At 37.5% G+C, this 14,888-nt stretch overlaps 1 pseudogene; it reads right to left on the reverse strand.

Moving 5' to 3' along the window:
• Positions 1-12,181: 12,181 nt before the first annotated feature.
• LOC102750493 (vacuolar protein sorting-associated protein 29 pseudogene) lies at positions 12,182-12,740 on the reverse strand (annotated as a pseudogene).
• Between the last annotated feature and the right edge of the window lie 2,148 nt (positions 12,741-14,888).

A 14,888-nucleotide genomic window follows, 5' to 3' on the forward strand; every position in this document is an offset into this window, starting at 1 on the left:
CAAATAAATAAATAAAATCTTTAAAAAAAAAAAAAAAAGACTAAGGTATCGAGTTGATCTTCATTTGTGGAGTCTTTATTTGCAAATTCACCTTCTTGCTAAAGTGCACCTGGAGCTGCCAGGCCAGTGCTCACCATGCTGCTGTGGTCTTTCACGGATGTGCACAGAATGGGGAAGCATTTCTGTTATCCAATGTACATTTTTCTAGCTGAGGTCAAACAAGGTAACCCTCTGCCTTCTTGTTTCAGTTCCCAGACTGTCAACAAGTGGCTCTTGTTGTGGCCTCTTTAGTGACACTTTTTCACATTTTTTTCCTGTTTTCTTAGTGGTTTTTCTGTTTAAAATCTCCTCAAGCATGGTGAAGTGCTTTCTCCTCTTCTGAATGAAGCACAGGAAGGCTGTGATGTGCCTTACAGAGAAAATAACGTGTGTTAGAGAAGCTTTATTGAGGCATGAGTTATAAGGCTGTTGGCTATGAGTTCAATGTTCATAAATCAGTAATACAGTACATCTAGGAAAAGGAGGAGGAAATTTGCCCGTCTGTACCCGAGGCTGCTCCGGAAGGTGCTCAGGTAACAGCTGCAGTGTAAATATCCAAGCTATACAGTCATCTCCAAAGTTATGGAAAGTATGGTTAAATTTGTGGATTCCTGAGATGTTGACCAACAGTTGTATTGACAGGTTGACAAAAATGTGACCAGAGGCTCATAGGAACGTAACCCTGTATTTCTCTTAGGAACTATAACTTAGTATTTGCTACTTCATTATGTGTAGACTTTACAGAACATAACTAATTCGAATCATGAGAACTGACTATAGCTTGCTTTTGCTCTTAAAGCTCAAAACTGGCCCATGTGTCATTTCTGCTCATGTTTCATGGTCCAAAGCAAGTCACATGACTGTTACTGACCTCAAGGGCATGAGGAGGAATAATTTTCCTCCAAGAAAAAGAAGTGGATAATAGTAAATAGTAATGCATCTACCAAAAAGGGTATGAAATTGCCACAGCTCCTCCAAGCAGGCTGTATTCCTAACAGTGGTTGAGAGTACCTGTTTCCCTAGATGCTCACTGGTGGGATGTCAGAAGTTGGTCAAATATTGCCTGTCTCCACATGCTGTGTAATTTCCTGTAAATGCATAACTAACCAAGGACAAATACTACTCTTTTTTTTTGCGAGTTTCCTCTGATAAATTGTTCCCCCCACCATGGTCATTTGCTTCTAATTCTGCTTCTAACTCTGTCATACTTCTTCTAACTCTGTTATGCCAGGGGGGGAATATTGGGAAAAGATTATTTCTCTGTTTGGCTAAGTAAGATGACCTACATTTATAATAATTTATTTTATCTAAATAATTATCTTGTTAAGACATATTGAGCATGTTTAGGGTCTTAGATTTATTTGGGGATGTAATGGTGTACATGAGCCTTTGGAAAGCTGCTGGAGGAATAGATTCTAGCCTGTTGTCTGTTTAATGTATTAAGATCATAAAAGTACCCCTTTAAAAAATTGTTATTCAGAGTAGTAAGTGGTTCCAGTGTCAGCTCTTATTTTCAAGGTGAGAACTCAAGATCCTTCTTGTCTGTCTGTTCTATCAATTACTGAATGAGATGTATCTTTTTATTGTTTTTGTATCTGTGTATTTTTTGTAGCTTTTTCAGTTTTTCCTTTATATATTTTGAGACCATGTTTTTCAATGGGAAGAATTTTAAATTATATCATTACTGTGAGTTGAATCTTTTTATTTCAAACAAATTTTATTGCCTTAAAGTATATTTGCTTGAAATTAATAACTTTGGTAAGTATTTGCATAGCATATTTTACTCTATCATTTTAGTTTCAATTTTTCTCTATGCTGTAAATGTATCAGAAAGCATTTTTTTTTAAAGATTTTATTTATTTATTTGAGAGAGAGAATGAGAGACAGCATGAGAGGGAAGAGGGTCAGAGGGAGAAGCAAACCCCCCCGCTGAGCAGGGAGCCCGATGTGGGACTCGATCCCGGGACTCCAGGATCATGACCTGAGCCGAAGGCAGCCGCTTAACCAACTGAGCCACCCAGGCGCCCCCAGAAAGCATTTTTATACACTCTGACAATCTTTGATTTTTTTTTTAACCGGGATACCAACTGAATCTACATTTAATTCAATTACTGATATATTTGAAATAAATTCTATCACCACACCTCCTCTCCTCCAACTTTATTGTTCTGCCTGAAGGGTAGAGCCTCTTAGATTTAAACTTCTCTGGTGTGTATCAAATACTGGTCCTCTGTGTCAATTAAACTATAGAAGATGTATATAGAGTCCTTGAGAAGCCCCCTTCATTTAGATCAATGCAGGAGGAAGATTTCTCTCTCTGCCTCCATGGGTTAGTTCTAGCTCACTGACAAGGTTCTCCAAGGAAATCCTCTCTGACTATTTAGTCCTCACTTTCTTTTTCTTTCTTTCTTTCTTTCTTTCTTTCTTTCTTTCTTTCTTTCTTTCTTTCTTTCTTTCTTTCTTTCTTTCCTTCCTTCCTTCCTTCCTTCCTTCCTTCCTTCCTTCCTTCTCTTCTCTTTCTTTCTTTCTTTCTTTCTCTCTCTCTCTCTCCCTCTCCCTTTCTTTCTTCCTCTTTCTTTCTTTCTTTCTGTGAAGTGGCTGACCTTGTAGGATCCAAGAAATATATTTCTCATGCTCTGGCTCTAGCATTGTTGAATTAATAACTCACTGTACAATATATGGGTACTTGGCACTGTTGTTCTCAGCCTTTGGGGCCTTAGCCAAATCCAAGGTAGAAAGATTACTATTTTATTTTATTATTTTTTTATTGAAGTACCCTTAATATACACTGTCATATTAGTTTCAGTTGTACAACGCGGTGATTCAACATTTAGATGCATTGTCAAATGATCACCATAATAAGTCTAGTTATGAAACATTGTCATTTTAAACTCCTATTGCATTAGTTACTTAAGGATGTGCTGCATCTCTAGACTTTTTTTTATAGGATTGTACTTTTAAACTTAAGAATTGGTAAAAGCTTTTTGTATTTCCTTTAATATTACTTGCCTAGATTGAATTGCAGGAGTTTCCCTTTTTTGATAGAGATTGTAGCATATTTTGTAAAAAGCATGTCAGAACAGTTCAAGTATGATTCAACCGAAATTAAAAACCTAGAGGTCAAAGCCAGCCTAAAGATTATGTTAATGAAGTGAGTTTTAGATTTGTTGAAGTTCAGCTAAAATTCGTAACTGCAGTTTGAAAGAGGCTGTTGGCAGTAAAACTCACTCCTTAAGTCCAGCAACAGAAAAGATTATTTTCCTTACAAATTAACTATTCCTTGCCAAAGACCAAGTAAATTGATCTAATGAGAATTTGAAACTTGTGATTGCTGTCTCATCTCTTGTATACCAGGATAAGAACGTATATATATTTTTTACGATTTTATTTATTTATTTGAGAGAGAGAGAGAATGAGAGAGAGGGGGGAGGGTCTGAGGGAGAAACAGACTCCCTGCCGAGCAGGGAGCCCGATGCAGGACTCGATCCAGGGACTCCAGGATCATTACCTGAGCCGAAGGCAGTCGCTTAACCAACTGAGCCACCCAGGTGCCCGGATAAGAACATATTTTTATACAACATTCAAACCACTAGACGGCAGCCTATATTGTAATCGGCTTGTGCACGGGAGATGTCTTTCTTTTTCACATTGTGTCTTTCTCTGTTGCTTACATATATATGTATACATATATATGTAGTAAATTAAATATATTTGAAATATATATATTTGAAATAGAAAAACTGCTTTTTCTCTCTCCTTTAGGGTGTTTTTGACTGATTTGTAGAAGGTTGTGGGAAAATTACTAATCACATCAATATTTAAATTCATAGGTAGAGATAAAGTTGGTGATTAGTAAAGATAAACTGAAAAGTCCCTCTTAATTTTGTAATGGAGCCAATGGATGGTGCGATTTTTATCGGGGATGATGTTAATGGATAATGAAAAGCAAATCTGAACCTCTTTGCTTTTTTTACTTAAGTTCTACTGGCATCTGCAAAATCGTTGTGCATTTCGCTGACGTTCAGTAAGCATCAGTTGAATTGGAACCAGACAGCAGAAGAAGGGTTTCGACATGATCACTGGTGTATCTGAATGATCATGGTAGCCTACTGGTATTGGCCAACCTCGGTTCATCTCCTGCTCCCCAAAGCAGATCAGCTTTGGAAACAGCTTAATATGTGTAAGCTAAAGTAGTTTTGCTTTGCCGGCCAAACTTACATTGATCCTATACATTGCCTCCATTTCCAGCCATCCTTGTCACGGTTAATGGCTTCTCAGAGCCCTGGGGAATGTGGACACAAAAACTTTTTCAACCTTGAAAATTATTAGCTGGACACTTGGAAGGCAAATTGTGAGCTAGATATTGGGATTTATGGATTTTTCTCCCTCCCATTATATATCAGGTTGGCTGGAGAGCAAGAAAAAGCACTTCTCAAATTCATGCCCAGGCACTCAGAGTGTGTGGCAGGGAGAAGAAAGAGGCAGCCTCTCTGCAACAAAACTTGAAGTAAACATAACATTTGTTATTTTTATCTCCACAACACAGATGAATGAAGTGAGGCTTAAGGACTTTGAAGCATTTTATTTTTAAAGATCACATGGAAAGATACTATTCTTTGTACAAGTTTCCTAACGTTATTATTATACAACACTAGGTTGTAGATCTTTAGAAACTGCCAGAGGAAATGGCAGTAAACCTTCTTTTCAAATACATGTTTCCAGGAAGTATCTTAGAGTGATTAGCATTCGGAAAGAACCATATAATTAATTTATAAAGGTTCTGTAAGATCACCAGCTGCCCTAATTCCTTATTCAATGGATAAGGAAATTGCTATTCCACATAACTAGAGGATTTGCTCGAGGTCACACAACTAATTTGGAAGGCATTCTGATTCCCAGGGTTTTCCTTTTTTATTACACCTGCCACTTTGGGGGCTGGAGTTTTTTTCCTTCTGCCACCATGTGCCAATTCTTAGCAATGAATATCTGAGTCTCTTGACACTAGAAAGAGCTTAAGATCTGTGCCCAAACTAGTCCTGTGTTTGAATTTCAGCTTGTGCATTTACCGTCTGTGGCTCCTTAACTGACCAAGTTTCTTCTGAATCTCCAGTTCAGATTACCAACCTGCAAAACAGATATAGCAACACAAAAGCTGGATGGCTGCTATTGTATGAGCCAATGATTATGTAAGCAACTATATAATAGGCACATAATACATACTATAGGTTTTCATCCATATGTATTTATATTCTTTATATTTTTGTGTTATACCTCAAGCAAGCTATCTTGCCAGAAACGTGAGTGAGATAAGGCAGAGAAGCTTTTTATTGGTTTTTCCATGAACTGTATCAGAAAGTCATTGTAAATTTTAATGAAGCAAGTATGGGTGTAGAGTGTAAGGTTGAAGAGTCAGATTGACAGAAGAGACATAGCTGGGGAGAAATTCAAAGAACAATTCCTTGTCACACAGTGGGTTATGGTCTAGGTGAGCAGTCCACTCACCATGGGTCCCCAGCAATGCAGTTGTAAGAACGAGGGTCCTGTGCCTAGCTCCTCCAGGTTCACCAGGGAATAAGGATACTCAGAAGATGGCCAAGGCAGAAATGCAGTTTCTTGATATTCCAACATGTAATGAAGGAAACAGGAAATATTGAAGTGCAGAGACCACACAAGCTAGCCCACAGTGCTTTTTCTTAGAAAAATGTATACTGATCCTATTGACAACAGTATCCTGCCAGGTGAGGGGACTGAGAGTCCTGACCTAAATACAATCCAGCAAAAATCTTCCCTGGAACTTGGAAAGGGGTGAGGCTCCCCACCCTTCACCAGAGAGGATCAGCTCCTCCTTGCTCACAGATGACAAGAAAGACTCCTGGACACCTCTGCTCCAAAGGTACAGAGGCTCTAGATTTGCTGTGTGTGTGTGTGTGTGTGTGTGTGTGTGTGTTCATGTGTTGGGACAGAAAGGGACCAGTGAAGAGTATGGAACAAAACAATAGTGTTATTTCAAAAATAGAATAGCCTGCATCTGCTATATTTGCTTCCAACATAGTACTTGGCCCTGGTGTTATTAAATTTAGATATATGTGTGTGTGTGTGTGCACATAAATATGTATACTATATGTTTATATATGCATAAAATATGTGTATGTACATACCTATGTATGTGTGTATAAATATGTATAAGATATATAAAAGTGCATGTGTATAAATATGTATAAAATATATATAAACTCCATTTTATACTTAAATAAAATGTAATATATATACTCCATTGAAACAAAGGTAGAAGAATTTTTAAGTCCTGGGTTGAGCTAGTGAAAAAAGAATTTTTAAGTCCTGGGTTGAGCTACTGAAGGACTTTATCAGGTTGGTTAAAGTAATTAGACCGTCTGTGCTTGCCAATGGCACTTGTAAAAGTTAGGACCCTGTCCCCTCATGGAGATTGAAGACAGGGGTTCTATCTTTTTGGATGACTGCGTTTCAAAGGGATGGCTTCCAGGTTCCAGAGAAAGGGAGTCCTGAGTAAAAATAAGCTGGGAGAAGATTTTGATCTCAAAGGACAGAGAAAAAAAATTTTAATTATAAGTTTTCTAAAATAAATCTCCTAAAAAATAGAGGCCAGTGCTTTTAGTTATAGAAGGAAACAATCTAAAGTTTAAGCTGAGGGGAACATTAAAGCCGTCTTGGTCGAGATATATACATATATATATATATATATATATATGTATATAATAAGACTGGTTAACTTCAAAGTGAATTGGTTAACTTCAAACATGAGTCGAATGCAGTGAAAATTCTAATTTCTGTAATAAGCTATAAACATTTACATTTATTTCTATTATCTTGCTTTCAAGAAAGATTTAGTTTTGCTTATCATCTAAAAAGAAGAAAGGAGGAAGACCAATCAAGCTTGCACTCAAGGGAAGCACAAAGACTTAGTTGATTAATGGCAGTAAAACATTCAACTTCTTTTTTTTTTTTAAGATTTTATTTATTTATTTGACAGAGAGAGAGACACAGTGAGAGAGGGAACACAAGCAGGGGGAGTGGGAGAGGGAGAAGCAGACTTCCCGCGGAGCAGGGAGCCCGATGCGGGGCTCGATCCCAGGACCTGGAATCATGACCTGAGCCGAAGGCAGACGCTTAACGACTGAGCCACCCAGGCGCCCCAAACATTCAACTTCTTTTTTTTTTTTTTTTTAACATTCAACTTCTTAAACAGCATTGAATCCTTCCCCTTTCAAGCGCAGGTATTTAGAAGCCTCATGCATCATTAATGTTGGACAATACACCATGAATCATGCAAAAACAATGGAATTAACAAACACTTTGTCAGGATTTTTGCAACGAGAACTAGAAATAATGCAGGCAGTCAAAATAATAATAAATAGGTAGTCACAAGAAGAAAAAAAATAATTAAAAGCTAACTAAAATAAAGCCCAGTTTAGCAAGAAAAATAAAGCCTATATTTTAAAACGTTGAAGCAGAAGTCAAAGATTCTGAAACAAATAAGATTGTCTCGTTTTTACCTTTTAGTTTAGGCTGTCATACTCCCAGTGTCTTTTTGCATTTAATATAGTGCTCTCTGTACTTTCTCAATATTTGTGAAAAGAAAGAAAAATCGTAAGAAAGAAGGAGAGAAGAAAGAAGGATTGGGGAAATTCAACAATCTCTACACCAGTGTAGGAGAGAGAAAGAACGCATCTTATGTTAGAGCAGGCATTAGCAGATCTACATGGATGCAGGTAGCAGGAAATAGACGACCGAATCTGGCCAGGATTTCACACAGACTGGTACAGTAACGTAGAACAGAATTTAGATTTATCTCCTCGAGATACAAGGAGACTCATTTTGTGATTGTCTCCTGTGTATCTTGTGAGAGACTTGGTGCATCTCAGAGGGGTGGTTTACAGTTCTAGGAGCCAGCAGCCTCTGGATCTTGCGCTACAAATCAGAAGGTTGGGCCTCTAAAGTTTACAGGAGGACCCGTTAGGGTAAGGGGGTGGGGAACCAATTACCTGCTTCCTCTTTATTAAGCAAAGAAAACATTGTCTCTGTTTGCTAAGGAGTTGAAGGCAGATCATTTCTTTAAGAAGGAGGGAGGGAAAAGGGGTGGGACGGTAGATCAGGGGGAGGAGGGAAACTGAATGGAGAGAAGTGTGCTCAGATCAAGAAGTTAAATCATGTCGCGCAGGAAAATGCACACCCTTTCCTTAGTCTGGGTCAGGGGACTTTTCCAAGAGAAACAGGCTTCTATTTCTTGACTCCTATGAAAAGACAAAGACCAAGTACCCAGATTTAGGAAGATGTTCCCTTACCTTCTGGTCCAAACCTGACAGAAGGGGCTAGAGTTTATGAATAGGTTGCCTGGGATGTTGTTGATGTTCTGTTGAGACCAATTCTTTCTCAGGCAAGCACTGGGGGCCATAGTGCCACAAAGTTTCTGCCCCTGCTTTTTAGGGCGCATGGGTGGCTCAGTCGGTTAAGCGTGTGCCTTCCGCTCAGGTCATGATCTTGGAGTCCCAGGATCAAGTCCTGCGTCGGCAGGCTTCCTGCTCAGCCAAGAGTCTTCTTCTCCCTCTGACCCTCCCCCTCTCATGCTCTTTCTCTCTCTCAAATAAATAAATAAAATCTTATAAAAAAAAAAAAAGGAACCAGCTTCCTTCTCCATTGCTCTTGTATTCCGCATCCACTGCTTATTCCCTCTCTCCCCCATCACTGAGTGAGTCTTTCTATAAAGTGGCCTTAATTCTAATCTCACGTGCAGGACAGTAAAGAAGTAAATGGCTGGACTCTGCCAGTGGGACATTCAGAGGGGGCTTGTCTTACTGCGTGCCCTTAAATGGGGAGCATGGGCTGTGCTGGTCCTTCAGTGGTTTGTGATCTCCTAACTGAGATGAGGTATAGAAGGAATGAATGCCTTTTCTTCATCTGACAGGGATGAGGGAGGGAACACGCTCAAATTTCCAGCATCATTTCAAATTTGATGGTAACAATTATGGTCATTTATTTTAATTTACTAAAAAAACCTTTTTTTTTTAAATCCTCAAACACCTCATTGTCCAGAAAGATAAATTTTCAGAACCTGAAAATGTGGTCATTCATGTGTTTGTGATATTATTTTCTGGGTGGTTGTAGAAATCCAAGGAATTGCTTCTGCAGATACACCAATATGACTTAATGGAAAAAAGTTTTTGCCTGGTATCAAAACAAGAAATATTTGTCATTTACTGTATTACATTCTTTTCTCCAATGAACCAGTTTTTGTGCTATGTTTCCTCTAGAGGGACTGATGATATTTTTAAAACTGTATCAAATGCAGATTTAATTGACCCACTCAGAGACCTTGTTTCATAATTTCTTTATCACTAATAAACTCATCTTCTATTGAAAATGAAATCTTAGTTATGAAATATAAGTACTCTGCTTTTTTTTTTTTTAAAGATTTTATTTATTTATTTGACAGAGAGAGAAATAGCGAGAGCAGGAACACAAGCAGGGGGAATGGGAGAGGGAGAAGCAGGCTTCCTGCCGAGCAGGGAGCCCGATGTGGGACTCGATCCCAGGACCCTGGGATCATGACCTAAGCCGAAGGCAGACGCTTAATGACTGAGCCACCCAGGCGCCCAGTACTCTGCTTTTAGAAACCCTGCTTCCTTTGCTACTGAGAGCAAGAAATTCTATTCATTTTAATCTGTCATAATCACCTCTTCCTTGAAATTTCTCAGTTTGGTAGGCTGCCAATGTAATTCACCAATGTAGCTGTATTATAGGTATATTTTATTTCATAATCCTCCAAACAATTTAAAAACTAGGCCAATTTTTGAAGTAAAATAAATCCCCAAATTCAAGCACAAATGAAGCTTTTCAATCAGTCCCAGTAATCTTTTCCTTGTCCTTTTAGTCAGGTGATTAAGAAAATATTTCTTTACTGTATACAGTGTCCCTTCAAACAAGCTTCTGACATTTGCACACGACTGTCAAGTTGGGTTCATTCAGTGCCCATTAAATTCAGTGTGCTTGTTTCCCTTACTAATAAGAGAGCTCTGATTACATATTTCCTTTTTTTTTTTTTTTTTTTTTTTTTTTTTAAGATTTAAGATAGCAGGAAGGGGAAAATGAAGGGGGGGGAATCGGAGCAGGAGACGAACCATGAGAGACTATGGAATCTGAGAAACAAACTGAGGGTTCTAGAGAGGAGGGGGGTAGGGGGATGGGTTAGCCTGGTGATGGGTATTAAAGAGGGCATGTACTGAATGGAGCACTGGGTGTTATGCGCAAACAATGAATCATGGAACACTACATCAAAAACTAAGATGTAATGTATGGTGATTAACATAACATAATAAAAAAACTAAAAAAAAGATTTTATTTATCTGTTTGTCAGAGAGAGAGAGAGAGAGCAAGAGCAGGGGGGAGGGGCAGAGGGAGAAGCAGACTCCCCACTGAGCAGGGGGCCCGACGTGGGCCTCGATCCCAGGATCCGGGGATCATGACCTGAGCCAAAGGCAGACGCCCAATGGACTGAGCCACCCAGGTGCCCCTGATTTCATATTTCTACCAGAATTTTTAGAAAGCTGTGTTGCCAGAATCTTAGAGAGAAATGATTCAGGCTTAGTGCAGTCAGCAGTAAGAAATTTTATCAATTAGCTAAATTGGAAGGAAATCAGAAATTCTAGGACTACTTATGTTTTCTAAAATGGCTTCTGCCTGCTACTGAAATGAAAGAGAAAAGGAGCAGGTCTTTGAAATGCCAATTTTCGGGAATTTGTTTCAGGAAACAGAGAGACCTTGTCTCAGAGATTAGTGTCCCATTTCTCCAGGTGACCAAGGCGGTTCAGCTTTTATGTCAGATCCTATTGTCTGGGCTTCAGGTTTTACTGTTTTACTGGTACTTTGGGTATTGGTTCTTCTAAGAAAATTGATAAGCTAATAAGTGAACAAAGAATGCATATTTACAGGCTGTGAAAATTAGTCAAAATTCGCCAAATTAAGAAAAACATCAGATATAAAATATATAATCTGGAAGACAGTAGTCTGTCTTGCCATATTTATCCAATTTTGGTGATTTATCAAGTAACCATTTTTCTCTAGGACAAATGACAGAAACAGTAAAAATCAACTGACAAAATAGAAAAAGCAATGCATTTCTGAGTTCTAGAAAAACCTTCATGCTTAATATTTTCTTTTCTATTCAGACTCCTATTAATATAATACACATCTCAATTTCTTTACTATTTTACATACACACACATGCACACACATTTGCCCCCACAAAAATACCATGTATTTAAAGCAAAATAATGTCTAAGTCATAATACACAGATACACTTAAGCTAAACTGATAGCAGTTCTTGCCATTCTGTAGCCACACTGAATTTACATAATGTGTGATAAGTAGAAACCCCATGTAACTAAGAGAGACTTACCATGAACAGTTAAAGAAAGATATGGGGGCAGATTAATCATGCTATTGTTTGTGCCTTACCTGACATGAAGGAAAGGGAAGGGAAGGAGAAGGAAAAGGAAGGAAGGAAGGAGGGAAGGAAGGAAGGAAGGTAGGAAGGAAGGAAGAAAGGAGGGAAAGAAAGAAAGAAAGAAAAGAAAGAAAGAAAGAAAGAAAGAAAGAAAGAAAGAAAAAGAATCAGAGGTTTTTATTTATCTGGTAAAGGTAAATGACATAAAGGAAACCCTTGTTACCTGAGAGTAATTGTTACTTGATACAGTCACTTATAGAATCCATTGAAAATAGAAGTAAAAATTTCATTGTGACTAATGAAAAATATTTAATTTCAATTGTATGTTAACAAATAAAACAAACTCACATTGATTGTGGATATACCAAAAATGTGTCCTATTTAAAATATTTTAATGTATGGGGATTAACATAAGAATAAAAAAAAAAAGAATGCCAAAGGGAAAAAAAAATAAAATATTTTACAATTAAAAATAGAAATACTGTATGATAAAATAATTCCACCACTGGGTATTTGCCCAAAGAAAACAAAACACTAATTCAAAAAGATATATATTCCCTAATTGTTGTTTTTTGTGTGTGTGGCTCATAAATGTTTAATTACTTGATTTGAACAGAGGAATGAAAAAAAAAAAAAAAAACCCCAGCAAGACAGGCCTGGCTTTAAGATTTTTTGTATTCAATTCATTCTATTTTCACATCATCTCCAATTAGCTGATCCACATAAGTGACAACTGTAGAAGCCTGGGTATCCATCAACATGAATGAAGGGACAGTGTTTGTTTCCAAGGCATTATATGCTCCAGTGGCAGAACCCGGGTTAATGTAAAATTTATTTTCATGCTCAAATGCTTCAAATTTGTGTGTGTGTCCTGAGATAAGGACTGTCCACATCAAACTGCCTCTGCAACAGAGTGTGGCTGGCCCTACCTCCCCGTGGAATAACCCGATGCCCATGGATCAGACCAGTTTTGAACTGCCCAACAGTCACCACTTTCTGTTCGGGATAATTCAGCTTCTCATGCAAGTCTCCTCACAATATGAAGTCTTGAGATGGTCATAACTCTCTTTGGGGCAAAGGTTTCCAGTACAGAGAATGTGCTGAATCTTTCCTGGCACCAGAAATTTTTTTTTGCTTTTTGTTTTTTGTTTTTTTTAATTTAGCTGGGAAACTGTTACACTGGTGTGGGGTGTGCAGGTCTCTTAATACCAACACCAACATCCTGTCACTGGGCTCAACTCAGTCACCACAACCACCACCATCATCTTCCTCTGTGTCCTCATTTTTACAATGGACTTTGAGTGTCATTTTGCTGACAAATTTGTAAGACAACACATTACTAATGTGGTTTACTTTTGACTTTTGCCACGGGACCTTAGAGAGTACAACTTTTGCCAAAAAAAATAAAAAAAAAAAGAGATCCATGTGACAAGGTGGCTTAGTTGGTTAAGCCTCTAACTCTTGGCTCAGGTCATAATTTCATGGGTTGTGGGATCAAGTCCCCAGTTGGGCTCCAGGCTTAGAGGGAATGTGCCCCTCCCCTCACTTGCTCATGCTCTCTCTCTCAAATAAGTAAATCTTTTTTAAAAATCCAAGAATTTTATAAATTTTTCTAAAGGTCACTATTGATCCTTTGATATTCTAATCATTGTCTTTGGAAACACTTTTCACCATTCTTGCTAATGCCCCTTTTCAGTTAACTGGTATAATTTGGTTGGATCCTCTGTTGTGAAGAGTTTCCATACGATTCGAGTCATTTTCCAGTACTAATTTTATGTAATCTCTGAAGAGATTTGTAAGTTTATTTTGGGATTACTTTGACTTTTTTTTTTTTTCAATTTTACTGGTTGATGTTTAGAATACTCAGCTACCCATGGGACAATTTCTGACAAAGGATTCAATGAGATAAGTTACTCACTAGTGATAAACTATAGAGGGGTGTTTGAGCGTAATTTAAATATTTACGTATAATGGGAAATCTCAGAACTTTAAGAAATCCAGCAGAACAAAAAACCTACTTTTTAAAGTGATAACCAAACAACTGTTATAAAATAGAAATTCCACCAGCAGCTGCCAAAGCAAGATTTATTTGACCTGCTTTTGCCGCTTTTCATCTGTAACTATAGGTTTAATTAGTTTATAAAGGATGATAGCTCCCATTACCACCTCAGTTTCTTTTGAGCTCTTTAGTTTTAAATTGTAATTATTTAGCAAGCCAAAATATTAATTTCAGAATGCAAAAGAGCTAGCAATGATTATGTGAGGATTTTCAAAAAATTGTGTACAAAATGACAATTTTCTTTTGTTCACAAAGTTGTCATTAGCTTATAAAATATTTCATATTGTAACATTAATTAGTTAACCATGACATAGTGATTTCAAAAAGATAACTAGTTGATCAACCTTAGAAAAACTACCTGGCAATCAAAGGAAATTGTTTTATTTTAATATAAAGAGAACAGCACTCAGAAACAAATAATTTAAATATTAGCTATCTTTTAAGAGGTACTAGTGGGATATATACATTTTTGAAAAGTAATTTTCAAAAAATGATGATCAATATGAGGTTCTTCTTCCAAATGATTTCTTTGTACATTTTCTTGAAAAATAAAAGTTCATTTTAACATTTTTAGGCTATAGTTATATCCAAAGTGATGAGAACTCAAAGCTCATGTGTGACTCACACCCTGAATAAAATGAAATCAAACATCATGAATTAATTATAAAGGCCACTTCCCGGTCAATACATGAAATGAATGCATTAAGAGAGACATGTCTCTCTGTCCTTTGCCTCCTAAAATGCTGGACTCATTTAGCTGACAGGTATTGACTTGAAATTTATGGTTTTATTTTATCTTGCTTTGTTAAGAAGTATCTTTTATTCATATCTGTACTCCATTTACAACAACAATCAACAGGAGATACAATTAGGTGTTGACTTTGATGGTGCCAACCCAAACACCAAGTCAATACTAATGGCCACTGGGCTCCTTTATTAGTGGGGGTTTTTAAAAAATTTAAATAGAACTGAGAGCTCTAATGACTTGCCTCCAATTTAATTTCCCTCTTTAGCCAGATCCTGTTTAAAATGCTGAAGCACAAACATAAAATTGCTTATGTAGGACAAAAAGAAAGAAAGAAAAGCTACCCTGTGTCAACTTTAGTCACAGCAACAATAAATACCTGATCTTGAAGCTTTTCTCCATCCACATGAGGCCATTCCAGGTTATATTCTCCACAATGTATGGACTTCAGGGATTCTTGCCCTGACATGGAAATTGTTGAGTTGCGACATTCCATTTCTCCTTCTGGTTGCCTCAGTGAGTTTGGGTTCGTTCTCTTTATTTTGTTGTCATCTTCACTGTGGCA

The sequence above is a fragment of the Leptonychotes weddellii genome, chromosome 7, assembly GCF_054177405.1.
Source record: "Leptonychotes weddellii isolate Sample4059 chromosome 7, ASM5417740v2, whole genome shotgun sequence".
NCBI classification, from domain to species: domain Eukaryota; kingdom Metazoa; phylum Chordata; class Mammalia; order Carnivora; family Phocidae; genus Leptonychotes; species Leptonychotes weddellii.